The sequence below is a fragment of the Kryptolebias marmoratus genome, linkage group LG3 (genome assembly GCF_001649575.2).
Source record: "Kryptolebias marmoratus isolate JLee-2015 linkage group LG3, ASM164957v2, whole genome shotgun sequence".
Classification (NCBI taxonomy): domain Eukaryota; kingdom Metazoa; phylum Chordata; class Actinopteri; order Cyprinodontiformes; family Rivulidae; genus Kryptolebias; species Kryptolebias marmoratus.
Window position 1 is genome coordinate 6108480 of NC_051432.1, and position 21611 is coordinate 6130090.

Here is a 21611-nt window from a genome sequence, read left to right on the forward strand (position 1 = left end):
CTTCAGACAACAACAACAACAACAACATAAACAACAACAACAGGAAACATGAGGCTGCTGCTGCCGCTGTGTGGAGGGCTGGCCTCGCCTCGTCTCTCCGTGGTGACGGTCACTGGTGACGGGAGTCAGGTAACCTCCTCACACACACACACACACACGGTCTGTAGACGGTGAGGAAGAGGCGGCGAGAGGAAGGACGCTTTCACCTCCCCACCAGTGCCGCGGCTCAGAGTTTGAGGCTAACTTTGTTGGACTTTTGGAGAGAAGTCGGACGCGTTTCCGTCGTCCCGCTGCTGCGTTCACGTGCCATTCTGGGACGCGAGAGAAACCGCGGGGACTTCAGGTGCCCGACGTTTGTGTCGTATTTTACTGCTTTACCTACAAATACTCATAGATTCGGAAGAAGGACAGCACTTTTACTCCCCTCCCCGCTATTTTTCTTTTTTTCTTTTTTTTTTCAAAAAACGCTGTGAGGTGAAGTTTTTGACGCGGGACCGAGTGGCAAAGAATCAACAGGTAAGCGCGTTTTGGCTCGCTTCGGCAACGTTTTCGCATGAATTGTTAAACAATTTTGGTGTCGCTACGTGATCGGTTGACACCTTTTGAGCGTGAGCCAAGCAGTGGAAGTGAGCCAGACCCAGACAGGTCAGCCCCAGCTGCTGCTGCTGACTTGTTTGACCTCTGTTAAATCCACAATCAAGTAACTTTTATGCTTATTTGGAAATCTCATTCAACCCAGCTGTCACTCGTGTCCACTTTCTTACATGTTTGGCTTATTAAAACCTGCAAATCTGCATGTGCTTTCAAGTTTTCTTTTTGTTTCTTTTCTTTTAGTCTGCAGTATTTTGGGATAATGGCTCTGTTTTGCTACTTAATGACTCATAATTGCATCTTGCAACAGTACCTCCCCACATAAAAACACACCCAGAACACACAAAGATTTCAAATAAAACCAATCAGATGAACCTCATGCAGGGGCGGATTCAGAAACACTGGGTCACAAGTAGATGGGGGCAAGAGGTTTTCAGGGGCCCCTGATGGCAGGAATATTATGTGCTGATGTAATCACAGTTACTTGATATGATCACAGTAATATCTATTAATATTTTAATGAAACTCTTCAAATGTTATCATTGGATTTGCATCTAAAACTGATTACCTTTTACAGTCAACCCCTTTCAAGATGGTTGCCACAGCTAAACAACATTGGAGAACAAAAATTGTGATAATTCAGCCAGCGCTAACAGGTTGTGCAAGATCTATTTTTAAACACTTTTCCCTTAACTAGCTAACTATGCCTATCTTACATGCTAAACGTGTAAGAAAGTGAACAAGAGTAACAATTAGGTTTAATGAGATTTCACTTTTATGACTGTGGACTTAACAGGTCAAACAAGTCAGCAGCAGCATAACTGATTGCCTTTTAGAGCCGACCTAACTCACAGCTAACTGACCTGAGCAAACGCAAAGTTTACTACAACTCGGCCAGATGCTGAGATAGAATTTGGCGTGTTAATAGTCGAGTGTCATTTCCAACTCGTGCTCCGAGAGCTAACTGATCGTGCAAAATTGGTTTGCAATACTTTGCCATTAACCTATTGGAGTCAACTCTGTTTTCAAAATATGTCGTGAGCCGCTGGATGGATTTTAATGAAGCTGTCAGAAACTATTCCTTGGATGTACACCTTTTTAAGTCAGTAAAATCCAAGATGGCCACTACATCTAAGTGACCTAAACAAACACAGAAATGGGTTCAACTCAACCATGTTTTTGTTATTAATTTTGAGCTCAAATTTGGACAAGTAGTTGCTGAGAGTCAATAACAACACAAACTCTGAGCAGGATGGATCTCACAATATTGCATCAAGCTGCAAAAAACATCATTTACAAGGTTTTACCAAAATGGCTACAACTCCCTGTCCTCCGCATTTTAGTCTAAACCTCTGGCATGAAAGGCGGGCGCAATATGCATTCATTCAATCAATTAGCACGCTGCTCAGCAAAACATCTCACTTATTTCAATGTAAAGCTTCAGTGTGTTTTTGACTCAGTGCTGAGTGCAGCCAGAATTGATAACCTCTTCTGATAGACTGCAAATAGGCAAAGCTGTTTCAAGTGAAGGAATCTTGATTTTAGGCCGTCATTGACCAGAGAAGTTAAAATTTAAACTGATGCCGCCCTTCGACCACTCTCGCTGTAATGTGATGCTCTGGCTAATCATTTCTAACACTTCACAAATCTATCTTCAGGCATTTAAAAAAAAACCTGAGAAAAAACAACTATACAGCTGAACCCATCAATGTGTTTGCAAAGTTTAGTTTTGATTGGAATCTGCAGAAATCTTCCCAAATGTACAAAGGAAGCACGGAGAGGAGCAGAGTGGGTGGGATAGTTGTTAAAAGCAGATAAAAGAGTCACTGAAACTGTGTGGTTGTCGGCGCCATTGATCAGAAAGAGTTTTATCTTTTTAAATCATATTGAAAGGAGCAGGGAATAAGACAAGGCATGGGGAGATTATGAAACAGAAAGATAAAAGTGGGGGAGACAAAAGAGTAGCTGGGAGTGATGAAATTCACCAGTTTTCTTTGCTTGGCCAACTTGGTGATGGATGAATTTTCAGCAGGAGGAAAATTCCTCGTCTGTCACATCGCCTCCAGCCCTCTTCTTCATGCATCCATCCTCAGTGTAATAGATGTTAGGGTTACAGATTTTTTTTTCTTCTTCTTTCGCTGCTGTGGCAATTGTAAAAGGAAACCAGCTATTTTTGTGTCTGATAGCTTCTCTGAAATATGAAAATGTGATGTTTATATGGGTGGAGTTTTTCCAATTCAAATACATGCTGTGGAGCCTTGCCTGATAAATGATGTTGTTGGTTGTCATAATGTCAGACTTCTCCCTGCCATTTTCTGTCCTAATGTGATGTTTGCCGGGTCTTTATTTGTATGTGCATGCAGAGTGCACAAACAAAGCTCGCTTCAGGTTATTATTATGACCAGACAGAAAATTGGCCTCAGATGGCCGAGTGTGCACAAAGATACCTGGACAAAATCGACGGCTAAATGAGACGTGGTTTGTTACTTAAACTTTAATTTAATTTTGAGTAGTTTTTAAACAAAAAAAAAAAAACTGGAAACAAGAAGTCTGTTTTTATGTATAGCTCGTAAACAAAAGAACTCTTTGGACCCCCTCAAGCATCCAAGGACATCACAAGACATAACTCGTAAATTAGATGTCGACCACAAAATGTAAACAAAAACAAGCCTGTATCTATTTAGCTCTTGAAGTGTGTTTTTTGTTAGCCGTTTTTGTTGGTGAAAAAAAAAAAGAAATCCAGAGTGATAGTTGTTTCGTTTTCCATTTCCTTTCCTTCAACTAATCAGATGCTCACAAAGATGCAGCAAGATCAGGTTAAAGCTGAAAATGAAATTTAAATAAATGAGATGAATTTTATGAACAATAACAAAAAATGTCACCAACTTCTTGGTCGTGTGAGCCATCCACAAACCTGGAAACACTGACAAAGACACATTAATAACCATGTAAAACTTTAATATTTAATGATTTATTTACAGTAAGCTGTTAAAATGTATGATAATGAGGAGCAGTACGTCTTTAATCCAAGACACTGAAGAATGGACCCAGGTCTTTACCTTTGCAGAGTTATTAATGTGTCATGAGAGATTGACTGTCCAGTTCATATGGGTTTTGTGAATCAGGAAAAGGCTTATAACCGTGTTTCCCGAGGCATTGTGTGTGTGTGTGTGTGTGTGTGTGTGGGTGGGGGGCAGTGTGGCAGTGTGCCGTACCAGTTTATCTTTTAAGGCCTTTTTGGTCCCTGCATAACTAAAGCATGAGCTGTAACCACATTCTCAACACAAAGTCAAGTTCGTTCCCAGTGCAGATTGGACTCTTCCAGGGCTGCCCCTTGACTCCGATCCTGTTTGTGGTTTGTGGACATGATCTCAAGACGCAGTCACGGAGAGAGTCTTCTCTCAGCTTCTTTTTCAGGGGATGTGTTCCTGTTGGCATCTTTAAGCCACGACCCTCAGCGTGCTCTGGGGTGTTTTACAGAGTCAGGTGCTCTAAGTCCGAGGCCATGGTTCTCCACCAGAAAAAAGTGGGATACTCAAAGCAGTTCAAAGATTCAAGAGCCTTGTTCATGAGTGATGGCAAGATGGAGCTGAAGATGGAATTATGGACTGGGGCCTTATCCACAGTAAAGATGGCACTGATCCAGTCTGTCGGATTACTGGTCTTTCTATGTTCCAACCCTCACCTATGGTCATGAGACATGGATTATAACCAAACGAATGAGCTCCTGGATACATATGGCTAAATTAGGTCTTCCCTAAAGGGTGGTCAGGCTCAGTCTTAGAGATTGAGTAGTCATCAGAGGGGACCTCAGAGTAGAGCCAGCGCTCTTCCGCATTAAATAAAGTCAGTGGTTTGGGCATCTTATTTGGATGCTTCTTGAACTCCTTTCTCTGGAGATTTCTGGTTGTGTCCCACTGGGAAGAAACCCCAGTACAGTGTAAGCATAAGTATAAAAAAATAACATGTTTTCTTTTTAGTAAGTCAAGGGCTTTTGATTGCCCAAGATTGAATGACTCTCGAATTAGCATTTTTTTTTCCTTTAAGCTACGAAATCTTTGTGAATATGGAACCAAAATGAAATCTTTAGTCAAACGTTTGAACACACCTACTGAGTTTTTGAGACTTTTACAAATTCCTCCATGTCATCGTGATAATAAACTGTTTCTGCTTCACAGGTATAGAAACGTGTACTATTTTGTTTCCCACAGGTTTCTTCTGACAGCACGTTTCTTTATGATGTCACCGTTATTGTCCAAACATGCCTGAGATACCAACCATGTCTTGTCATTCGAATACGAACAATACTCAAGATCTCTTTTGTTTATCGCTTTGCCGTTGCTCATTTCTGATTTTTAACTCTGTCTTTACCGAACACAGTGCAGATTGTCAGAGATCTGAGGAATTTTGGCCAAATTGTAATTGCTGAAGAACTTGGTCCTGGCATCTTTTTGATTTCCTTAGTCTGCAATGGTTAGGACCTACCAAATGTGGTCAAAGGAGGGGAAAAACAGAAACGGTGACAGATATGGGTGGTCGATTCTGATTAATTGATGGTGGGAATAAAGGCTGGGCAATCATCCATCCATCCTTTATATTTACCCGCTTTTTTGTTTCTGGGTCACACGAAAACTGGCGCCTATTGGATGTCATTATGGGAGAGGGGGGATACACCCCGGTTATGTCGCAAATCCATGAAAAACAAGACAGACAGCCATTCACACCTAGCAACATTTTCAACTTACCAAATAACCTAACGTGCATGTTTTTGGTCTGTGAGAGGAAACCAGAGTACCTGGAGAAAACCCACACATTTACTGGAAAAACATGCAAACTCCACACAGAACAGCAGAGAATCAAACCTAACAATGGTAATGATGATTCTGAAAGAAATCTGGTATGCCACACAATGCAGCTTAGTTTGATCTTTATGTGGCTATGTATCTGCAGATCAGTGATTGTGCCCATTCAGACCCATTCCATTTCTGAAAATGCCTATATTAGCACCATGATGCAAGAGAACATAGTTCTCTGATTAATATACTATTGCATACATGAGAAATACATCATACAAAAATGCACTGTGAAAAACAGGGAAAACTAGTGGGAAGGTGACTGAACATGTTCTTTTTGGGAAAAAAATTGGACTTTTATGATTTTTGTTGGTGTTCTTTGGGCACTTTTTAACTACCTAATTACTACTGCTAACATCCAATAATGGAAGCAATATTTTGGATGGCATTGGCATTTTTTAGCAGGATAATCCTGCAGATATGCTGAGAAAATGATTCAAGAATGATTTAACACACCTACAAGTAAAAAAAAAAAATACTCAAGATGCTTGTTCTCTATACTCCCAAGATCTTTGTGCAATCTAGCATTTGTAGAATGTGTTCAGTTAATAGGTGATTAATGGAAGTTTCACCTTCTTACGTGAAGGATTTAAAGGATTGTCTGTGGTGATGGGCATCTTGGTGCCATTTGTCACAACAGACCTTCTGATGTCCAGAGACATCCATGTATGTTCAGTTTAGAGAGACCTTCTCAGAATTAGGTAGGTTTTAACTTCTATATCTTTCTGCAAAACAGTTCCATAATATGGCCACAAAGATGAGCCCCTCCTTCAGTTGCCTCTGGCTGTTCATGAATCACCAATCAAGATGGCCACGTCCTGCAATGATGTGAGCTTACACAGCATTGCAAACCGTAGAAAGCATGGAGTGTAACTTTGCAACCCTGATGCAAAGCACTACACATAAAATGTGTCGGACATCTCTCATTCCAAATCTCATATCTGGCTGGTCATTCAGATCATCTGTCGTCACTCGGATGACTTAGAGTTAGCCTATTCTTTCAGATATCTGCTATATTGACTTTGTCAACACCTTGCTTGGCAGCTCAGAGGTGTAACAACAGGCGGTTGACTTCAACCACTCATGCTGCCTTAATCCTTTCATGACATCAAGAAGCCCAGAAGGCATATCAAGCCTGGTTTGAAAGGGTTTTATGAAATTGGTTTCTGATCAGTACATCTAATGTATTATACACACTGTTAAAAAACCCACTTTTAATATAAATTTCTGCTTGGCATTGAGCACAAATGTCTTTAACAATCAACAGTAAAATAATAATCTCAAGTAAATGAACAAGCATAAGGCCAGATGTCATAATTAAAGTCACTTAGTTGTTAAGATTTACTGCTTTCAAGAATAATGTGATAGTGAGCTAAGTAACTGGGGACATGGCAGCTTTTACAAAGTTCTTTTACAAAATAAGCAAAAAAGATGAAGATAAACAAAAGTACCCCCAAAATGAATGTTGCATCAACTACCATCTAAAGATATCTATATTCTGATGTGTATGTAAATATTTTAACTGCACACAGACCATAGTTACACATTAGATTTAGGATGTTTTTGTAAACAGCATGCTCAAAGTTGATTGGAGACAAGAAGACATCCTTAAAAGCTCATATTTTTTGGGTTTGTTTGTATCCTAGTAGTGAAAGAAAAAGAAATGCTCCCACAATTGAGCGATGCCAGGGAAGCTGGCCAATGTTGCTCATCCTGCCAAAGCTGCAGCTAATATGTGATGTTGTTTTCTAGTCAATTATGTGGTAAATCAAGCATTATCCCTGCCAGTTCACAACTAAATCAGAAGAAACTCACCTGTTGCTGAGTTGCGCTCAGTGCCAAAAACGAATCTAAATCCCTCTCTCTTAGCAGGCTTATTTTGTGGGATTTTGGTGCCATTTGTTGGTGCTGCAAAACTGGCAGAAATCTATGTTGTGTGTATATAGTGTAAACATTGTTTTTTTATCACCAGAGCAATGAATTTTTTAAACTGATCTTTTCTGTTTGTAAGCATGCTTTTAGCCTGGCATACAGCTAAAAAGAAGAGTTATCCTTGTCGCAATGCTTCACATGGTAGCAATATGGCATTCTTATTTTAATTAATTTGTTCAGCACTCATTAAAGGGAGTACCTCGGAAGAAACAATAGTTCATATTTGGATGTCTCGCCATCTCAAGAATGTTAATTAGTCAATTATGTGGGTTGTTTGAGAAACCTTTGCCAACAATTGCCTATGACAGAGTTTAAAACTGAAATCATCTTATGGTGAGAATGGAGGGAGTTTTTGCCCTTTTGGTCAAACCTTGTAAATTATGTTTTGTGTGATCTCTTGGAGTATGTGTTGAGGATGACTCTCAGCTACTACCACACTAAATTTGAGCTTGATATCTGTAAAAGTGGCTGGGTTATAGCCATTATTGTCGTTTTAATAGTCAGTTTGCTGCGGCAGCAAACTTGAATTGGGTTGACTCCAAAAGTTCATCACTTGTAGATGTGCACCCAGAAAGAGATTCATTAAAATCCATTCAGTGGTTCATGAAATATTTTGCTAACAAACCGACAGAGTTGACTCCAATACTTAATGGGCTTTAAGTAAAAACAGATGCTGCACAATCAGGTAGCAATTGGAGTATACTTTGGGGATGACTCATCTACTAACTCAAATCTTAGCTCCATATCTGTAAAATTGACTGCATTATAGCCATGTTTGTGTTTCTCAAAGTTGACTACAGAAGTCAATCATTTGTAGATGTATATGCAATAATTACTTTTGGAGAAGACACAGTCATGGGCAAAAACACTGATGCCCTTTTGCGACAAGCAATAAAAAATGTGTCTACTGGCTTGTTCACCCAGGTTTGATTGCTGTTGATTTATACATATATAAGTTTGAGAAAAATCTTTAGCCAAGCTAAGCATGCTCTTTCTCTGTAATTTAATATGTGGTTAATTTGGTTCTAACCACCAAGTGGCGCGGCATAGGTATTTCTTTGTATTTTTTTTAATGTGTGAATAAAAAAAAAAAACTATATAAACTGAGAAAAATAGATTTGTTTAGAAGAATATATTCAGAGAAGTATTGATGGGGCTGTAAATGTTTGTTTTTTTCTTTCTCCGAGTTGAAGTCATTCGATAAGCTATCTATTATTAATTGTTTAGAACCTTTTCACAGAAACACGACTTCAAACTGTTCATTTAACACAAACGAAGGCATTCTGGTCCGAACAACATTTTCTGAGGCTGTCCTGATTTTAAAAAGTTTCATCTTGGTTTTGCAAACATCTCCTGCTGAACTTCATCTTCTTGGAAAAAAAAAAAAAGAAAGAAATGCTGCCACAAGGTTTAAAAATATTCCCCAAAAGTCCACAGGTAAACGGAGAGTTAAACATGTAGCAGCACAGATTTGTGAGAGGCTCTGTGACAACTGAGCAGAATTGCACACTGAGTTGGTGATGAACGGACAGAAATAGTATTTTTCTCTGAAGAACAACTATTTTAGGGCTGTACAAACGATCCTAGCATGTTTCCTCAGAAGGTCTAGTAAATTAAGTATATAATTTGTGATGCTGAAAGCAGCTCTTAAATCATGCAATAAGGAGGATAACCACATTCGTTTTGTCTTGCAAGTAAGATTTGAACCATCCTACTTAAATCAGCTGCACGAAAATGATTTATTGGATGTTTCTGAGCTTCTTCCTCCTTCAGGATCACATCTGTGGGTTAAAGGATCACCAGGGTCTGTACTGGTTAGCTGGGATTTTGTTTGCTTGTCTTCTGAGATAATTAAGAAGGTGGGAAGTTAAACATTATGCTGCTTGGCAACACGTTCTGAAGGTGTCTGGAAACCTGACAGGAAGAACTTAAACTCTGCAGTTTAACGGCCAGAAAACCAACTCTTCAGCTGGTGAACGAGTTGTTGCATCTCATGGTTATTTCCATGCAAGAATAGTAGGTGGAAGTGTTATTTTTATTGATAGTTGGGCTTGCTGTTGTTGCTCTAATGTTGTCCTGTTGTTAAAATTAGATTTTGTGTCGTTTGTGTGTGTGTGTGTGTGTATGTGTGTGTGTGTGTGTGTACGTAGTTCTGACTGTGCTGTGAGGCCCAGCAGCACACAAGCCTGCAGGTTTTTTGACTCGATGACAAAAGCAAAAATTAACCGAGGCTGGATTACGCCAGTCCTGCATTCCTTTCCAAACCTGTTTAACACAGACACTCACACACACACACACACACACACACACACACACACACACTAATCCTGCGCACACAGACAGACAGATGACTGGAGCGTGCTGATACATGTCTCATAGACTCTGGCTGAAAGTTAGAGAGCACCAACTGCAGTTTCTGCGTGGGTTTATGATCATTCAAAGAAGCCATTTGTGAAATCGCTGTGATATGTCTCAGTCAGAACGAGGCAAACTGATGGACGAGGGTGTTTGTCCCCCCACTGTTTGCTTTCTCGTGAATACACCGCGATCCAAGTCGCACCGCATTTCGAATTCGGCAGCATTTTATTTAAGTCCCCTCGGGAGGTTTTGTTTAATCTTTTCTCCCCCTGCACTGTCTAACTGCCACCTGTCAAAACACGCTTCCCATTACCACTGTTGAGTCTCTGAAATGTACAGCGTGGTGAGTGATTAAACCGCAGCGGAGCACGAACAGATAACCTGCAGCCGGCTGTCTGAGTGAACATCCACACTGATGGGGAGAGCGTTACGGAGCAAATAAGGCTGAGCTATTTTAGGCCTACAAATGTAGGCACTGATGTTGAGCTTGTGTGTCTCAAAGGTTGTCTCATCACTTAAAAATCTGTTTGTTTGTTGTTTTTCAAATCAAAAGGGCAAACTGAAACCATTCCAACATTATCAAAACCTCCACAGCCGCACCAAGTGTAGAGTCTGGACAAAACCCAGTTGACCATACATTTACGATCATTTGATCTGTAAATTAAACTAAAACTGCAAATTTGAAAACATTTTCCTAACAATGAACTAGAAATCCACACAAGCAGGAAATGTTTCGCAATTGCTTAAAATATCACACAGTTACCAAAGTGCCGAGGCATAAAAGCTTTGGTGCGCAAGCAAGCCAGACATTTTAAAAGTTTTGTAGTTTAGTTTTTTTTACCATATCAAGAAGACAGTGTTTCTGTAGATATTGAATAGTTAATGACTGCATCGTGAAAATCCCCTTTTCCAGTTGTAAAGTTTTACCCGTATAGTTAATGTCTTGGACTTATGTTAAACCTCTGCTCGAGTCTGCACACGAGACACTGACAAACTGGAAACAGGAGCATGAGGATGTATCAGTGTGGACTTTCTGTGGGCACGCGGAGCTTTGTGTCTTGTTAGGACTTGTCAGAACAGGTGCTTCAAACCCAGATCTCCTCTTCGCATCACTCCCTCAATTTCATGCTTTCTCACTCCTCTGAACCTTCCTGGTTCCCAGCAGATTTATTTATTTTTTCATTTTTTTTGCTTCATGTTTGTGTACCATCTCTGTCCATGTCTTCATTTTAGCAGTGAGACAAATGAAGCAGATTGATGGACTGAGGTATCTTAAAATTACATTTACATGTAGCCCATATAATAGCCTCTGCTTTTCTAATCTAAACCCAAAAAGCAGATTGCAACACAGCAAAGTCTGTGCATTCCACTTCGAGGTTAAAAATTGTGTGTCCCTTCTTATCATTAACACCACTACATTCCTCAGCTGTCTTTGCACTGTCTTGTTGAGATAAAGTTGTAGTTTTGTGTATCACAAAACACTGACAGCACAGTGATTAAATGTCTTACGGTGTAAGGGCGACAGATGATAAACCCATTGTCTCCTGTTCTGAGCACGGCCAATCAATCAGTCAATCAACTTTATTTATATAGCACATTTTAAAAACCACAGGGGTAGCCAAAGTGCTGTACAATAGATAGAAAAAAAAAACAGTAAAAAAAAACGGTCAGTACTTTACATGTTAATCTTCTTTATTTAACATGTGAACAAAGCAAATGATACCCAACAGACATGGCTGTCTTGTTGGGTATTCATCATTTTTTAAAATTTCAGTCCTATATAGAAGGCAGGGATGGTTTGGCCATGTGCAGAGGCGGGACGGTGGATTTCCTGAACAAAGGATGTTGAAAATGGAGCTGCCAGGACTGAGGAAATGGTAATGTTATTCTGTTTTATCCGTTCAGAAACCAGTTCTGATCTGTGTTTGGGTCCATTGTCCTGGTAGAAGACCCAAATGTGTTCAAAGTTCAACTGCCTAGCTGTTGATTTGAGGTGAACTTAAAGAGTTTAAAGGTAGTCCCCCTCCTTTATGATTCACTTTGGGCAGTGCACTAGTCCCATGACATTATGCTACCATCACCATGCTTGACAGCTAGTACAGTGTTCTTACATTTAAAAGCCTCCTCTTGATTCTTCCAAACAAATACTTCTTGTTATTGTGCACAAATAGCTCAATCTTTATCTCATCTGACCATAAACCATTACTCCAGAAGGCATTTGGCTCGTGCATCAAGTTTGAAGGGGTCTCTTTTGAAGCAGGGGCTTCTTTCTTGGACTGCACTCTCTTGGTCTGTGGGGATGTAAACCTGGTTTTACTGTGGACAGGGGTGTTCCAGTAGTATCCAGTTCATGGCAGGTTTGAGTCTTGGTGGTTCCTGAACCAATTTTCTTTTATCTGAGGGTGACAGCTGGGTATTGGTCAATCCTGTGAATGCTGTCTTAGACATTCTTTTTATGCTGGTGAAGAGAAACTACCAGCTGCAGTCAATCATGATCAACATGAGAAGTCGATAGGCCTTAGCTTTCTCAAATTAAGTCATTTTAGAGCTTTCGGTTCCACTTTTTAACAGACTTAGGTGAATCTATGTATCTATTTTAGCCTTGTGTGGGTTAGAGAAAATTTACAAAAAAATCTTACTTGGGCATCTAACTTTTACCTTTAAAAATAATTGAAGCTGTAAATTGTATAATCATTCCACCCTGGAAAAAAAACTGTTCAAATAGTTCAATAAAAGCCCAAAATTAATATAACATTAATGGCCATAATGAGTGTATGTAAACCTTTGATTGCAACTGAAACTGTGTAACGACACTGTGCAGAAACGTGGTTATATAGATTAATTTGCAGTAATACCTTAAATGTGAGCACGTTGTGGCAACCTGAAGCTTTCAAAAATAAAAGCACAGTTCTCACCCTGCTCTGCCCACACCATCCTCACAACTCATCTAACATGCACGCCCCCGTCCCTCCGTACACTCACCGCATTCGCTGGCCGTTCGCGCCACCACTCAAGCTCTCCCCTTCCGTGTCTCCAAAAATGTCACTCCCTCGAGGACCAGTGTGGGAGAAGCAGCAGCCGCCGCCACGATTCCAACTCAGCACAAACACGTTGTTAACAAGGCAGTTAATCCCTCACCCATCGAATTTGTACACCGTTTTAACGCTGGAGACGGAAAAAACTCTCGTTCGCCAAAAAAAGGACAAACTACGAGTATCCAAGCCGCTCCTCGACCATACGAGTGCTGCTCCAAACGCGGAAGTGCGGGTGCCGGCGGTGACGTCATCGCGTCTCTCTAAACTCACCGATTGTGAGTAAAAAATTAAATTAAACTAAACAAACTTTATTTGCATACGGGTCACTAAGTTTCCCCTTAAAGAAAATAAATAAAAAAAAAAAAATGTATATCTTTGTTTAGTGGGCCTGCTGTATGCCGTTGGTCATTGTGTGACATCAGAGCTCCACCTGACTGTGAGTTACTTTTTTGTATTATTATTTGTGGGGTTTTGTTTTGTGTAATGTGTAATGAGTGCCTTATATTTTGTGTTTTGTGTGTGTTGTCACAGTTGTTGCTGTGGAGCAATTACATTGGGGGTGTGAACTCCACAAAAAGGACTTTTTTCTGTTTATGGACACTTGGGGGGGAGGAATTTGAAGTTGTTTTTTTTTCTTCTCTGGACTTGGCACTTTAAAATTGTATAATACACATCCGCCAAAACTGCAAGTCGTTTTTTCTGCCTGTTTATTTTTGTTTGGGGTTATGCATATTACATTCACCGGGATTTTAAAAGAAAAGGGTTTGCACCTTGTAGTGCACGTCCTTGTGTGACGGGTTTTTAAAACAAAACAACAAAACAAAGAAAAACCACAACTACACGAATCCTATATGCCAGGAGGGAGACCTGGCTGGCACCCATTTAAAAGAACCCCAAAAATCAACAAGCTAATTACAAAAAAAAAAAAGGCCAAACCGTCACATAAAAAATGGCACCCAACGTGGGGCTTGAAAAATAAAGGTGAATGAAAAACAGTGTGAAAAAAAAAATGAACATAGAAAAAGATCAAAACAAAGAAACCCCAGGAGGGGATCTGGATTTTCTGAATCCACTGGAAGAAGTGCCCCCCAAAACCAACGCATGCTCCACCGCCCATTCCATCCTGGATATGGAGCTAACAGGGGACTGGCATCAACCGCCCTTGTCACCCCAGCCTTCATTTGTCCTTCAGGCACCGGTACAGGCCACATCTGGAGTTCAAGCCCAGGTGTTGGACCTACAAACAAAGATGGAGGAAGTAAAGTCCAGCGTCAGGGGGGAGATGGACATCATAAAAACCACCATGACAGAACTGGTGGAAGAGAAACAAAGAGAAGGAATGAAACATATGGATACACAACTTGAACATATGCTGACTCAAATAAAGACAACCCTGAGCTGGAGATTAAAACACCATCACTCTGAAATGCTTCAGGAATTCCAAACCATACTGGCTCCGGTCACTGCAACTGTTTCATGTTTACAAGACGAAATTACCCGCCTCCAGGGGGAACTCTCTCATTACACCTCGTCAGTCAAATCAATGTCAGAAAACCTCGCTGCAAAAGTACAAACCAGCCAAACCATATTATTGGATCAAACAGCTCAAACCGTGTACCAGGACATCCCACATACCGTGACACTCACCAGCAGGCCTCGAATGGAATCCACTGCTCGCCCTGGGAACACCGCAACACAAATGGTAGTACCAGGCTATTCTCTCTTGCCCGTGAATAGGAGCAGAGACGTTGGGAAGAGTCCTGTTAAGCTGCAGTTTCCCACATATGGAAGAGTAGAGGATACCTCTGACCCCCTTCAATACTTGGAGAGGTGCGAGGACTACCTGGCCCTTCACTCTTTGTCTGATGAGGAACTGATGGCCACATTACGGAATGTGCTTCATGGCACAGCCAGAGACTGGTGGGATGTAGCCAGGCATAAGACCCACACTTGGGCAGAATTTCAAAAACAGTTCCGAGCTGCTTTCCTCTCGGAAGATTATGAGGATGAGCTTGCAGAGAGAGTACGTACCAGGGTCCAGGAAGAAAAGGAGAGCATCAGAGACTTTGTGTACATGTATCAGTCCCTGTGTAAACGCTGGAGACCAAACATTGGGGAGGAAGAAATCATTAAGCTGATCCTCAAGAACATCCATCCCCAATTAGCCAGTCAGCTGAGAAGCAGTAGAGTCACTACAGTGGATGAGCTTGTCCGCTTGGGACAGCAGCTGGAGAGAGACCGGGACAATCAGGTGCATTATGAGCATAGGAAGCGTGCCAGTACTCCATCTAAATCCGCCGAACCTCGCACTACTCACATGGAAAACACAGTACAGCCAAGAAAGACAAATTATAATCAAAACCCCAACCGCCCACCATTCTGCTGGCGCTGTAAAGGGAATCATTCACCTGCTGACTGCCCACAAGGAGCTCCAAACCGAACATCTTTCCCTCAAGGCAATCCTCAGCAGAGTAACCGACCACCACACCACCAGGATGGTCCAGCCACTCTTGGTTCCCTCACTACCTCAGGACCTCAAGGACCAGACCGAGCCTCCGCATCCTCTCATATTAGTCCTCTCCCGAGCCAGCTGATGGTACCCATCAGTATTGGGACCTGGAAGGGGGCTGCCATCTTGGACACTGGGTCTTCTTACACCCTAATCAATGAGAGAGTGTGGTCAGAACTAAAGGGAGCGTTGAAGCCCTGGGAGAGAGGACCATTATACCTGGCTGATGGAGAGGGCCGACAACCACTCGGGTGGGGTGAAATGACTGTCTCCTTACGATGTCAATCCATCACTCTCCCTTGTGTTATCCTGCCTGCACAAAGCCTTGCTTTCCCAGCGGTACTGGGGCTGGATTTCATATCGCTTTCTGGTCTACAGCTTGATGTTTCGGAGCGGCGTTATTGGTTTAAATTTAACAAAAGGCACCAGTATCCATTTTTACAAGAGACAGCAGCCTGGCCAAATGTACCTTGTCAACAGCTTGCATTCTTCTCCGCTGTCGCTCCAGCCCATCTGATATCTGCTCCATCTTGTCAAGATCTCCTCCAAAATGCCGTGGCCAATGCTCACCTGGATGATTTTGGAAAAAGATCATTATTCTGCCAATTACAGGAAAACTCTGACGTGTGTACCACAACTTTGGGATGCACAAACGTACTGACCCACAAAATATACCTTTCAAACGATGTACCTATTAAGCAGAAGCCATACAGAGTTTCACCAGCCAAACTACAGATAATAAAAGAACATGTTGAGGAAATGCTGAGTCAGGACATCATCGAGCCATCTACCTCTCCATACGCTGCTCCGGTTGTCCTAGTACCAAAAAAGAACGATCCCAAATCTCGTTTCTGTGTGGACTACAGAAAGATAAATGCAGCTACTTACACCGATGCATACCCACTGCCGAACCTCCAAGAAATTTTGGAGTCCCTCGCAGGAGCAGAGGTCTTTACCACCTTGGACCTCAACAGTGGCTATTGGCAGGTTAAAATGGACCCAGACAGCCGGGAGAAAACTGCCTTTGTTTGTCCATATGGCCTATATCAATTTAAAGTCATGCCATTTGGGCTAAAAAACGCACCCGCCACATTCCAGCGACTGATGGAGGTGGTTCTTGGAGAACTTCGAGGAAGCATCTGTTTTGTATACCTGGATGACATCATCGTTTACTCATCTTCCTACGCCCAGCACCATTATGACATTCAAGCTGTTTTGGATAAGTTGCGTACTGCGAACCTGACTGTAAACATGAAAAAGAGCCAGTTTTTCCGGACCTCTCTGAAGTTTCTAGGCCACATTGTTTCCTCTGAGGGAGTAGCTGTGGATGGAGAAAAAATAAAGGCGGTGCAAGATTTTCCTGTCCCCCAGACAATAAAGCAGCTCCAGAGATTTCTGGGAATGGCAGGCTGGTATCATCGTTTTGTGCCCGGGTTCTCCGCACTGACTGAGCCCCTAAACGCCCTAAAAAGAAAAGGAGCAAAGTTTATTTGGACCACAGCATGTCAGTCATCATTTGAGGCGTTAAAGCAGCATTTGACCTCTCCACCGATCCTGGGACATCCTAACTTTAATCTGCCTTTCATCGTATACACCGATGCCAGTGACGTGGGCCTGGGGGCAGTCCTAGCTCAACAAACAGGACTAGGGACGGAGCAGGTACTTGCTTTCGCCAGCCGGACCCTAAACAAAGCAGAACGGAATTACTCCACCACAGAGCAGGAGTGCCTTGCTGTTGTTTGGGCAGTCGAGAAATGGAGATATTACCTGGAAGGGCGTCTTTTTACTGTTGTAACCGACCATTCATCCCTTGTTTGGGTCTTTAAAACTCAAAAGCCTAGCACCCGACTTATCCGGTGGGCTCTTCGTCTACAAGAGTTCACCTTCACAGTGGAGTATCGTAAAGGGAAGTACAATACTGTTCCAGATGCCCTGTCACGAGCCCCGGTGGTGGACTCAGAGCACCCACCTGTCACCTGTGCTGTCGTGCTTCGGTCAAAGAGGGACACGTCAAAAGACCTCCAAGTGACCGATGAAAACATCTGGAGAGCCCAACAGCAGGATCCATTTGCCCAGGACCTATACAAAGAAATCATGGAAAAAGGCCAGGTGGACGAAACCCAGACTATCACGTATACTGTGCTGGAGGATAAAATATACCGAGTGGTGAAACTACCCCACAAGACCATCTACCAGGTGTATATTCCTCCTTCGCTCCGCCAACAACTTCTCCATCACTACCATAACGACCCATTATCTGGTCATTTTGGGAGATACAAGACGTACAAAAGATTACAAGCCTTGGTGTATTGGCCCAGGATGAGCTTGGATGTGCGGGACTACGTACGATGTTGTCAAGTCTGTCAGATGTACAAGCCGGACACTAGAAAGCCTCCTGGTAAGCTCCAGCAGACTGAAGTCCATGGCCCTTGGGAAATGTTGGGAGTAGACCTCATGGGACCATTTCCACGAAGCTCCCAGGGAAACGTCTACCTTCTAGTCTTCGTTGACTACTATAGTCGCTGGGTGGAGCTGTTTCCTCTACGAAAAGCCACATCAGAGGTTGTTTCCCAGTACTTTGTGAAAGAGATACTAACTCGGTGGGGTGTTCCAACTTACATTTTATCTGACCAAGGGCCACAGTTCCTGTCCTCTGTCTATGAGGAGACCTGCAAGAAGTGGAACGTCCTGCCAAGGAAAACGTCAGCGTATCACCCTCAGACCAACCTTACAGAAAGAATCAATCGTAACATCAAGGCCATGCTCGCATCCTATGTAGACACCAAGCACACAACCTGGGACAAACTTTTACCAGAGTTTCGTTTTGCCCTTAATACAGCTGTCCATGAGTCCACTGGAGTAACACCAGCAGAGCTAAACATAGGCCGCATACTCCGAGGTCCTCTCGATGCTGAGTTAAGCCCGCATCTTGGCCACCCTGATACCGCTGCCTATGCTACTTCCAAGCAGATTGCTGACCTCCAGGGTTTTGTGTCTAATAACCTGCAAAGAGCAAGACAAAAACAGAAACAACAGTATGATAAAGGCCGACGAGATGGAGACTTCACAGAGAAAGATCGGGTCTGGCTCCGCACTCACCCACTGTCAAAAGGGGACAAGTCTTTCACCGCAAAACTTGCTCCGAGATGGAAGGGACCTTATCGGGTTACTCGGAGAACTGGACCCGTGAACTTTGAAGTGGTCCTTGAAGACACTGGAGAGGACCTCCGTGTGGTCCACATGGCCCAAATGAAAACTTGCTATCCCACAGCTGAAGAATGGGACAGGCAAATGCAAAGGAAACTCCTTGCCATTTTTAATGAGGAGAGCGACGAGGAGGAGTTTCTGGGATTTACAGATGATGGTCCCAAATCAAGTGCGGATCAGGAAAAAAATAATCCTGAATAAACAAATTAATTATGTCATAAATTAAGAAGCTGAAGGACAAGTACAAATTGGAAAAATAACCCTCACTAATTTGGGTCTTCACAAGGGGGGGGGAATGTGGCAACCTGAAGCTTTCAAAAATAAAAGCACAGTTCTCACCCTGCTCTGCCCACACCATCCTCACAACTCATCTAACATGCACGCCCCCGTCCCTCCGTACACTCACCGCATTCGCTGGCCGTTCGCGCCACCACTCAAGCTCTCCCCTTCCGTGTCTCCAAAAATGTCACTCCCTCGAGGACCAGTGTGGGAGAAGCAGCAGCCGCCGCCACGATTCCAACTCAGCACAAACACGTTGTTAACAAGGCAGTTAATCCCTCACCCATCGAATTTGTACACCGTTTTAACGCTGGAGACGGAAAAAACTCTCGTTCGCCAAAAAAAGGACAAACTACGAGTATCCAAGCCGCTCCTCGACCATACGAGTGCTGCTCCAAACGCGGAAGTGCGGGTGCCGGCGGTGACGTCATCGCGTCTCTCTAAACTCACCGATTGTGAGTAAAAAATTAAATTAAACTAAACAAACTTTATTTGCATACGGGTCACTAAGTTTCCCCTTAAAGAAAATAAATAAAAAAAAAAAAATGTATATCTTTGTTTAGTGGGCCTGCTGTATGCCGTTGGTCATTGTGTGACATCAGAGCTCCACCTGACTGTGAGTTACTTTTTTGTATTATTATTTGTGGGGTTTTGTTTTGTGTAATGTGTAATGAGTGCCTTATATTTTGTGTTTTGTGTGTGTTGTCACAGTTGTTGCTGTGGAGCAATTACATTGGGGGTGTGAACTCCACAAAAAGGACTTTTTTCTGTTTATGGACACTTGGGGGGGAGGAATTTGAAGTTGTTTTTTTTTCTTCTCTGGACTTGGCACTTTAAAATTGTATAATACACATCCGCCAAAACTGCAAGTCGTTTTTTCTGCCTGTTTATTTTTGTTTGGGGTTATGCATATTACATTCACCGGGATTTTAAAAGAAAAGGGTTTGCACCTTGTAGTGCACGTCCTTGTGTGACGGGTTTTTAAAACAAAACAACAAAACAAAGAAAAACCACAACTACACGAATCCTATATGCCAGGAGGGAGACCTGGCTGGCACCCATTTAAAAGAACCCCAAAAATCAACAAGCTAATTACAAAAAAAAAAAAGCCAAACCGTCACAACGTTAACAATATACTGGAATGTTACTCGATAATGAATCATTGAAACCCAATTACTTTTAAGAGTACTAATTAATCACTGTTCCTAACCATTCCTACACATTCAGAGGTCTTCTGAAAAACAGAACTTTTTCTTTCTCAGCCTTAAAGAAAACATTTGAAGTGGACGTGTGTGCTGGCAGGTCTGATTAGTATCTGAACATACTGGCTTCATGCAGGTTTAAAGGTTGAACTTATTAAAACTTACTAGGAACCCAAATGCTAAGCTGTTCAGATATTTATACAGTTGATGAGGATATGTTTTTTATTTTGTGATTCAGGAAGCGTACAGTAATTATAGTTAATGAAATGTTTAAATATAACATTTAATACAAAAACATTTAATCAATCTAATGCGAGAAAAAAAAAAATCATCCCCCCGCTAGCATGAAATGAATAATCCTGCATGTTTATCCACACTCAGTGTGTTTTCAGCTTGACAGAGTTTTATTCTTCAGCCTCACCTTGCATCCATGTTGATCTCTATAGTTTCTCTGCTGATTTGATGAAAGGATGACATAGTTTTGGAAAAGCAATTCATTAAGCAGTCACCTTTTCTCTGTCGCTGCATTTGATGGCTGTGGAACCTCCAGATCTATTATTCAAAATGTATGTGGCAGATGGTGATTTTGACATGACCAGTGAGCAGAAGCTTCCCCAAAATCAGAACCGCTCAGAGGGCAGGAGCAGCTAATATGAAGCTGTACAGGCTCACTTCAGCCATCTGTGCACAAACTGTGAATTGAATCCGTCTGTAGCCACAGTAAGGCAAACTTGGCGTCTCAGTTTCTTTTCTGATCTAAATTTTCCAGTTTTTTTCCAGTTTTTTCTGGGTCCAATTGCTATGGAGTTAGAGCTTGCAAAACTTAAAAATAAATCATCTAATGTAACTTTTTATTTACATCATTTATTTGTGGAAAGTGCGATGGGACCCAAAGGCCCACATTTGTGATTTGTGATAACGTTCGCTACTCTTGTCACAAATTTTGTGAACGTTGCCGTTATGATTATTTGTATATATTACTGCCTTGATTCAAAGCTCATCATTTAATCTGAAGAACTAACCCGCATGACAATACATCATGTTTTCACTTCGACTGTGTTGCAGTCTGAACATTTTCAATAAAAGTAGAACAAATTATTAGACTGTTTTACTGCCACTGCAACGTCTAAAAAAAAAAAAAAAATCTGTCCAATCGTTTGTGGAAATTATATAAGTGCTCATGATTTCTAGAGGTCACATTTATAGATCTTTAGAGCCTGCTGCAAATTATCTGTATCATAAAATAACATTATTTTATTTCCATACAGTCTTTGACACATACAAACACATGTTCATGGCATGTAAGAAATAACTGCTTTGCAACTTTTATGGACAATTAGAACATCATATAGCAGCAATGAGTCTTTTCTAAGAATGCTCTTTTGGCTTAGCGCAATTAGTTATTGCCATAAAACATTAAAACGTATTAGGCGGAATACTTTTATCCAGATTATGAGCTTTAATTTGGCTGGGACAAGTTAGCCTCGGATTCTTCACACAGGCAGCAGCTGCTTAATGATTCAAGTGAGGGATTAAACTTTGTGCTGAGACAGCCCTGGAAACTGAGCTCGTGTACTTAAAGGGATAGTCTGATCATTTTTGAAGTGTTACTCTGTCAGCTAGCTATCAATAGTTAGTACTTTAT

The 21611-nt window shown here is 41.8% G+C and overlaps 1 protein-coding gene across 4 annotated transcripts in view; it reads left to right on the forward strand.

The window, feature by feature from the left end:
• The first annotated feature begins 10 nt into the window (after positions 1-10).
• Positions 11-21611, forward strand: part of palm3 (paralemmin 3) — a 49079-nt gene continuing 27478 nt past the window's right edge. Inside the window, exons 1-4 of one of the 4 annotated variants that reach the window (XR_005232967.1) lie at positions 3391-13044; positions 13153-19219; positions 19328-19380; positions 19476-19880. The gene's annotated coding sequence lies outside the window, so the exon portion shown is untranslated. Of the gene's footprint in view, positions 130-188; positions 517-3390; positions 13045-13152; positions 19220-19327; positions 19381-19475; positions 19881-21611 lie in introns of those variants that run through there. The other 3 variants (XM_017430503.3, XM_017430505.3, XM_017430502.3) reach the window with 3 other exon arrangements.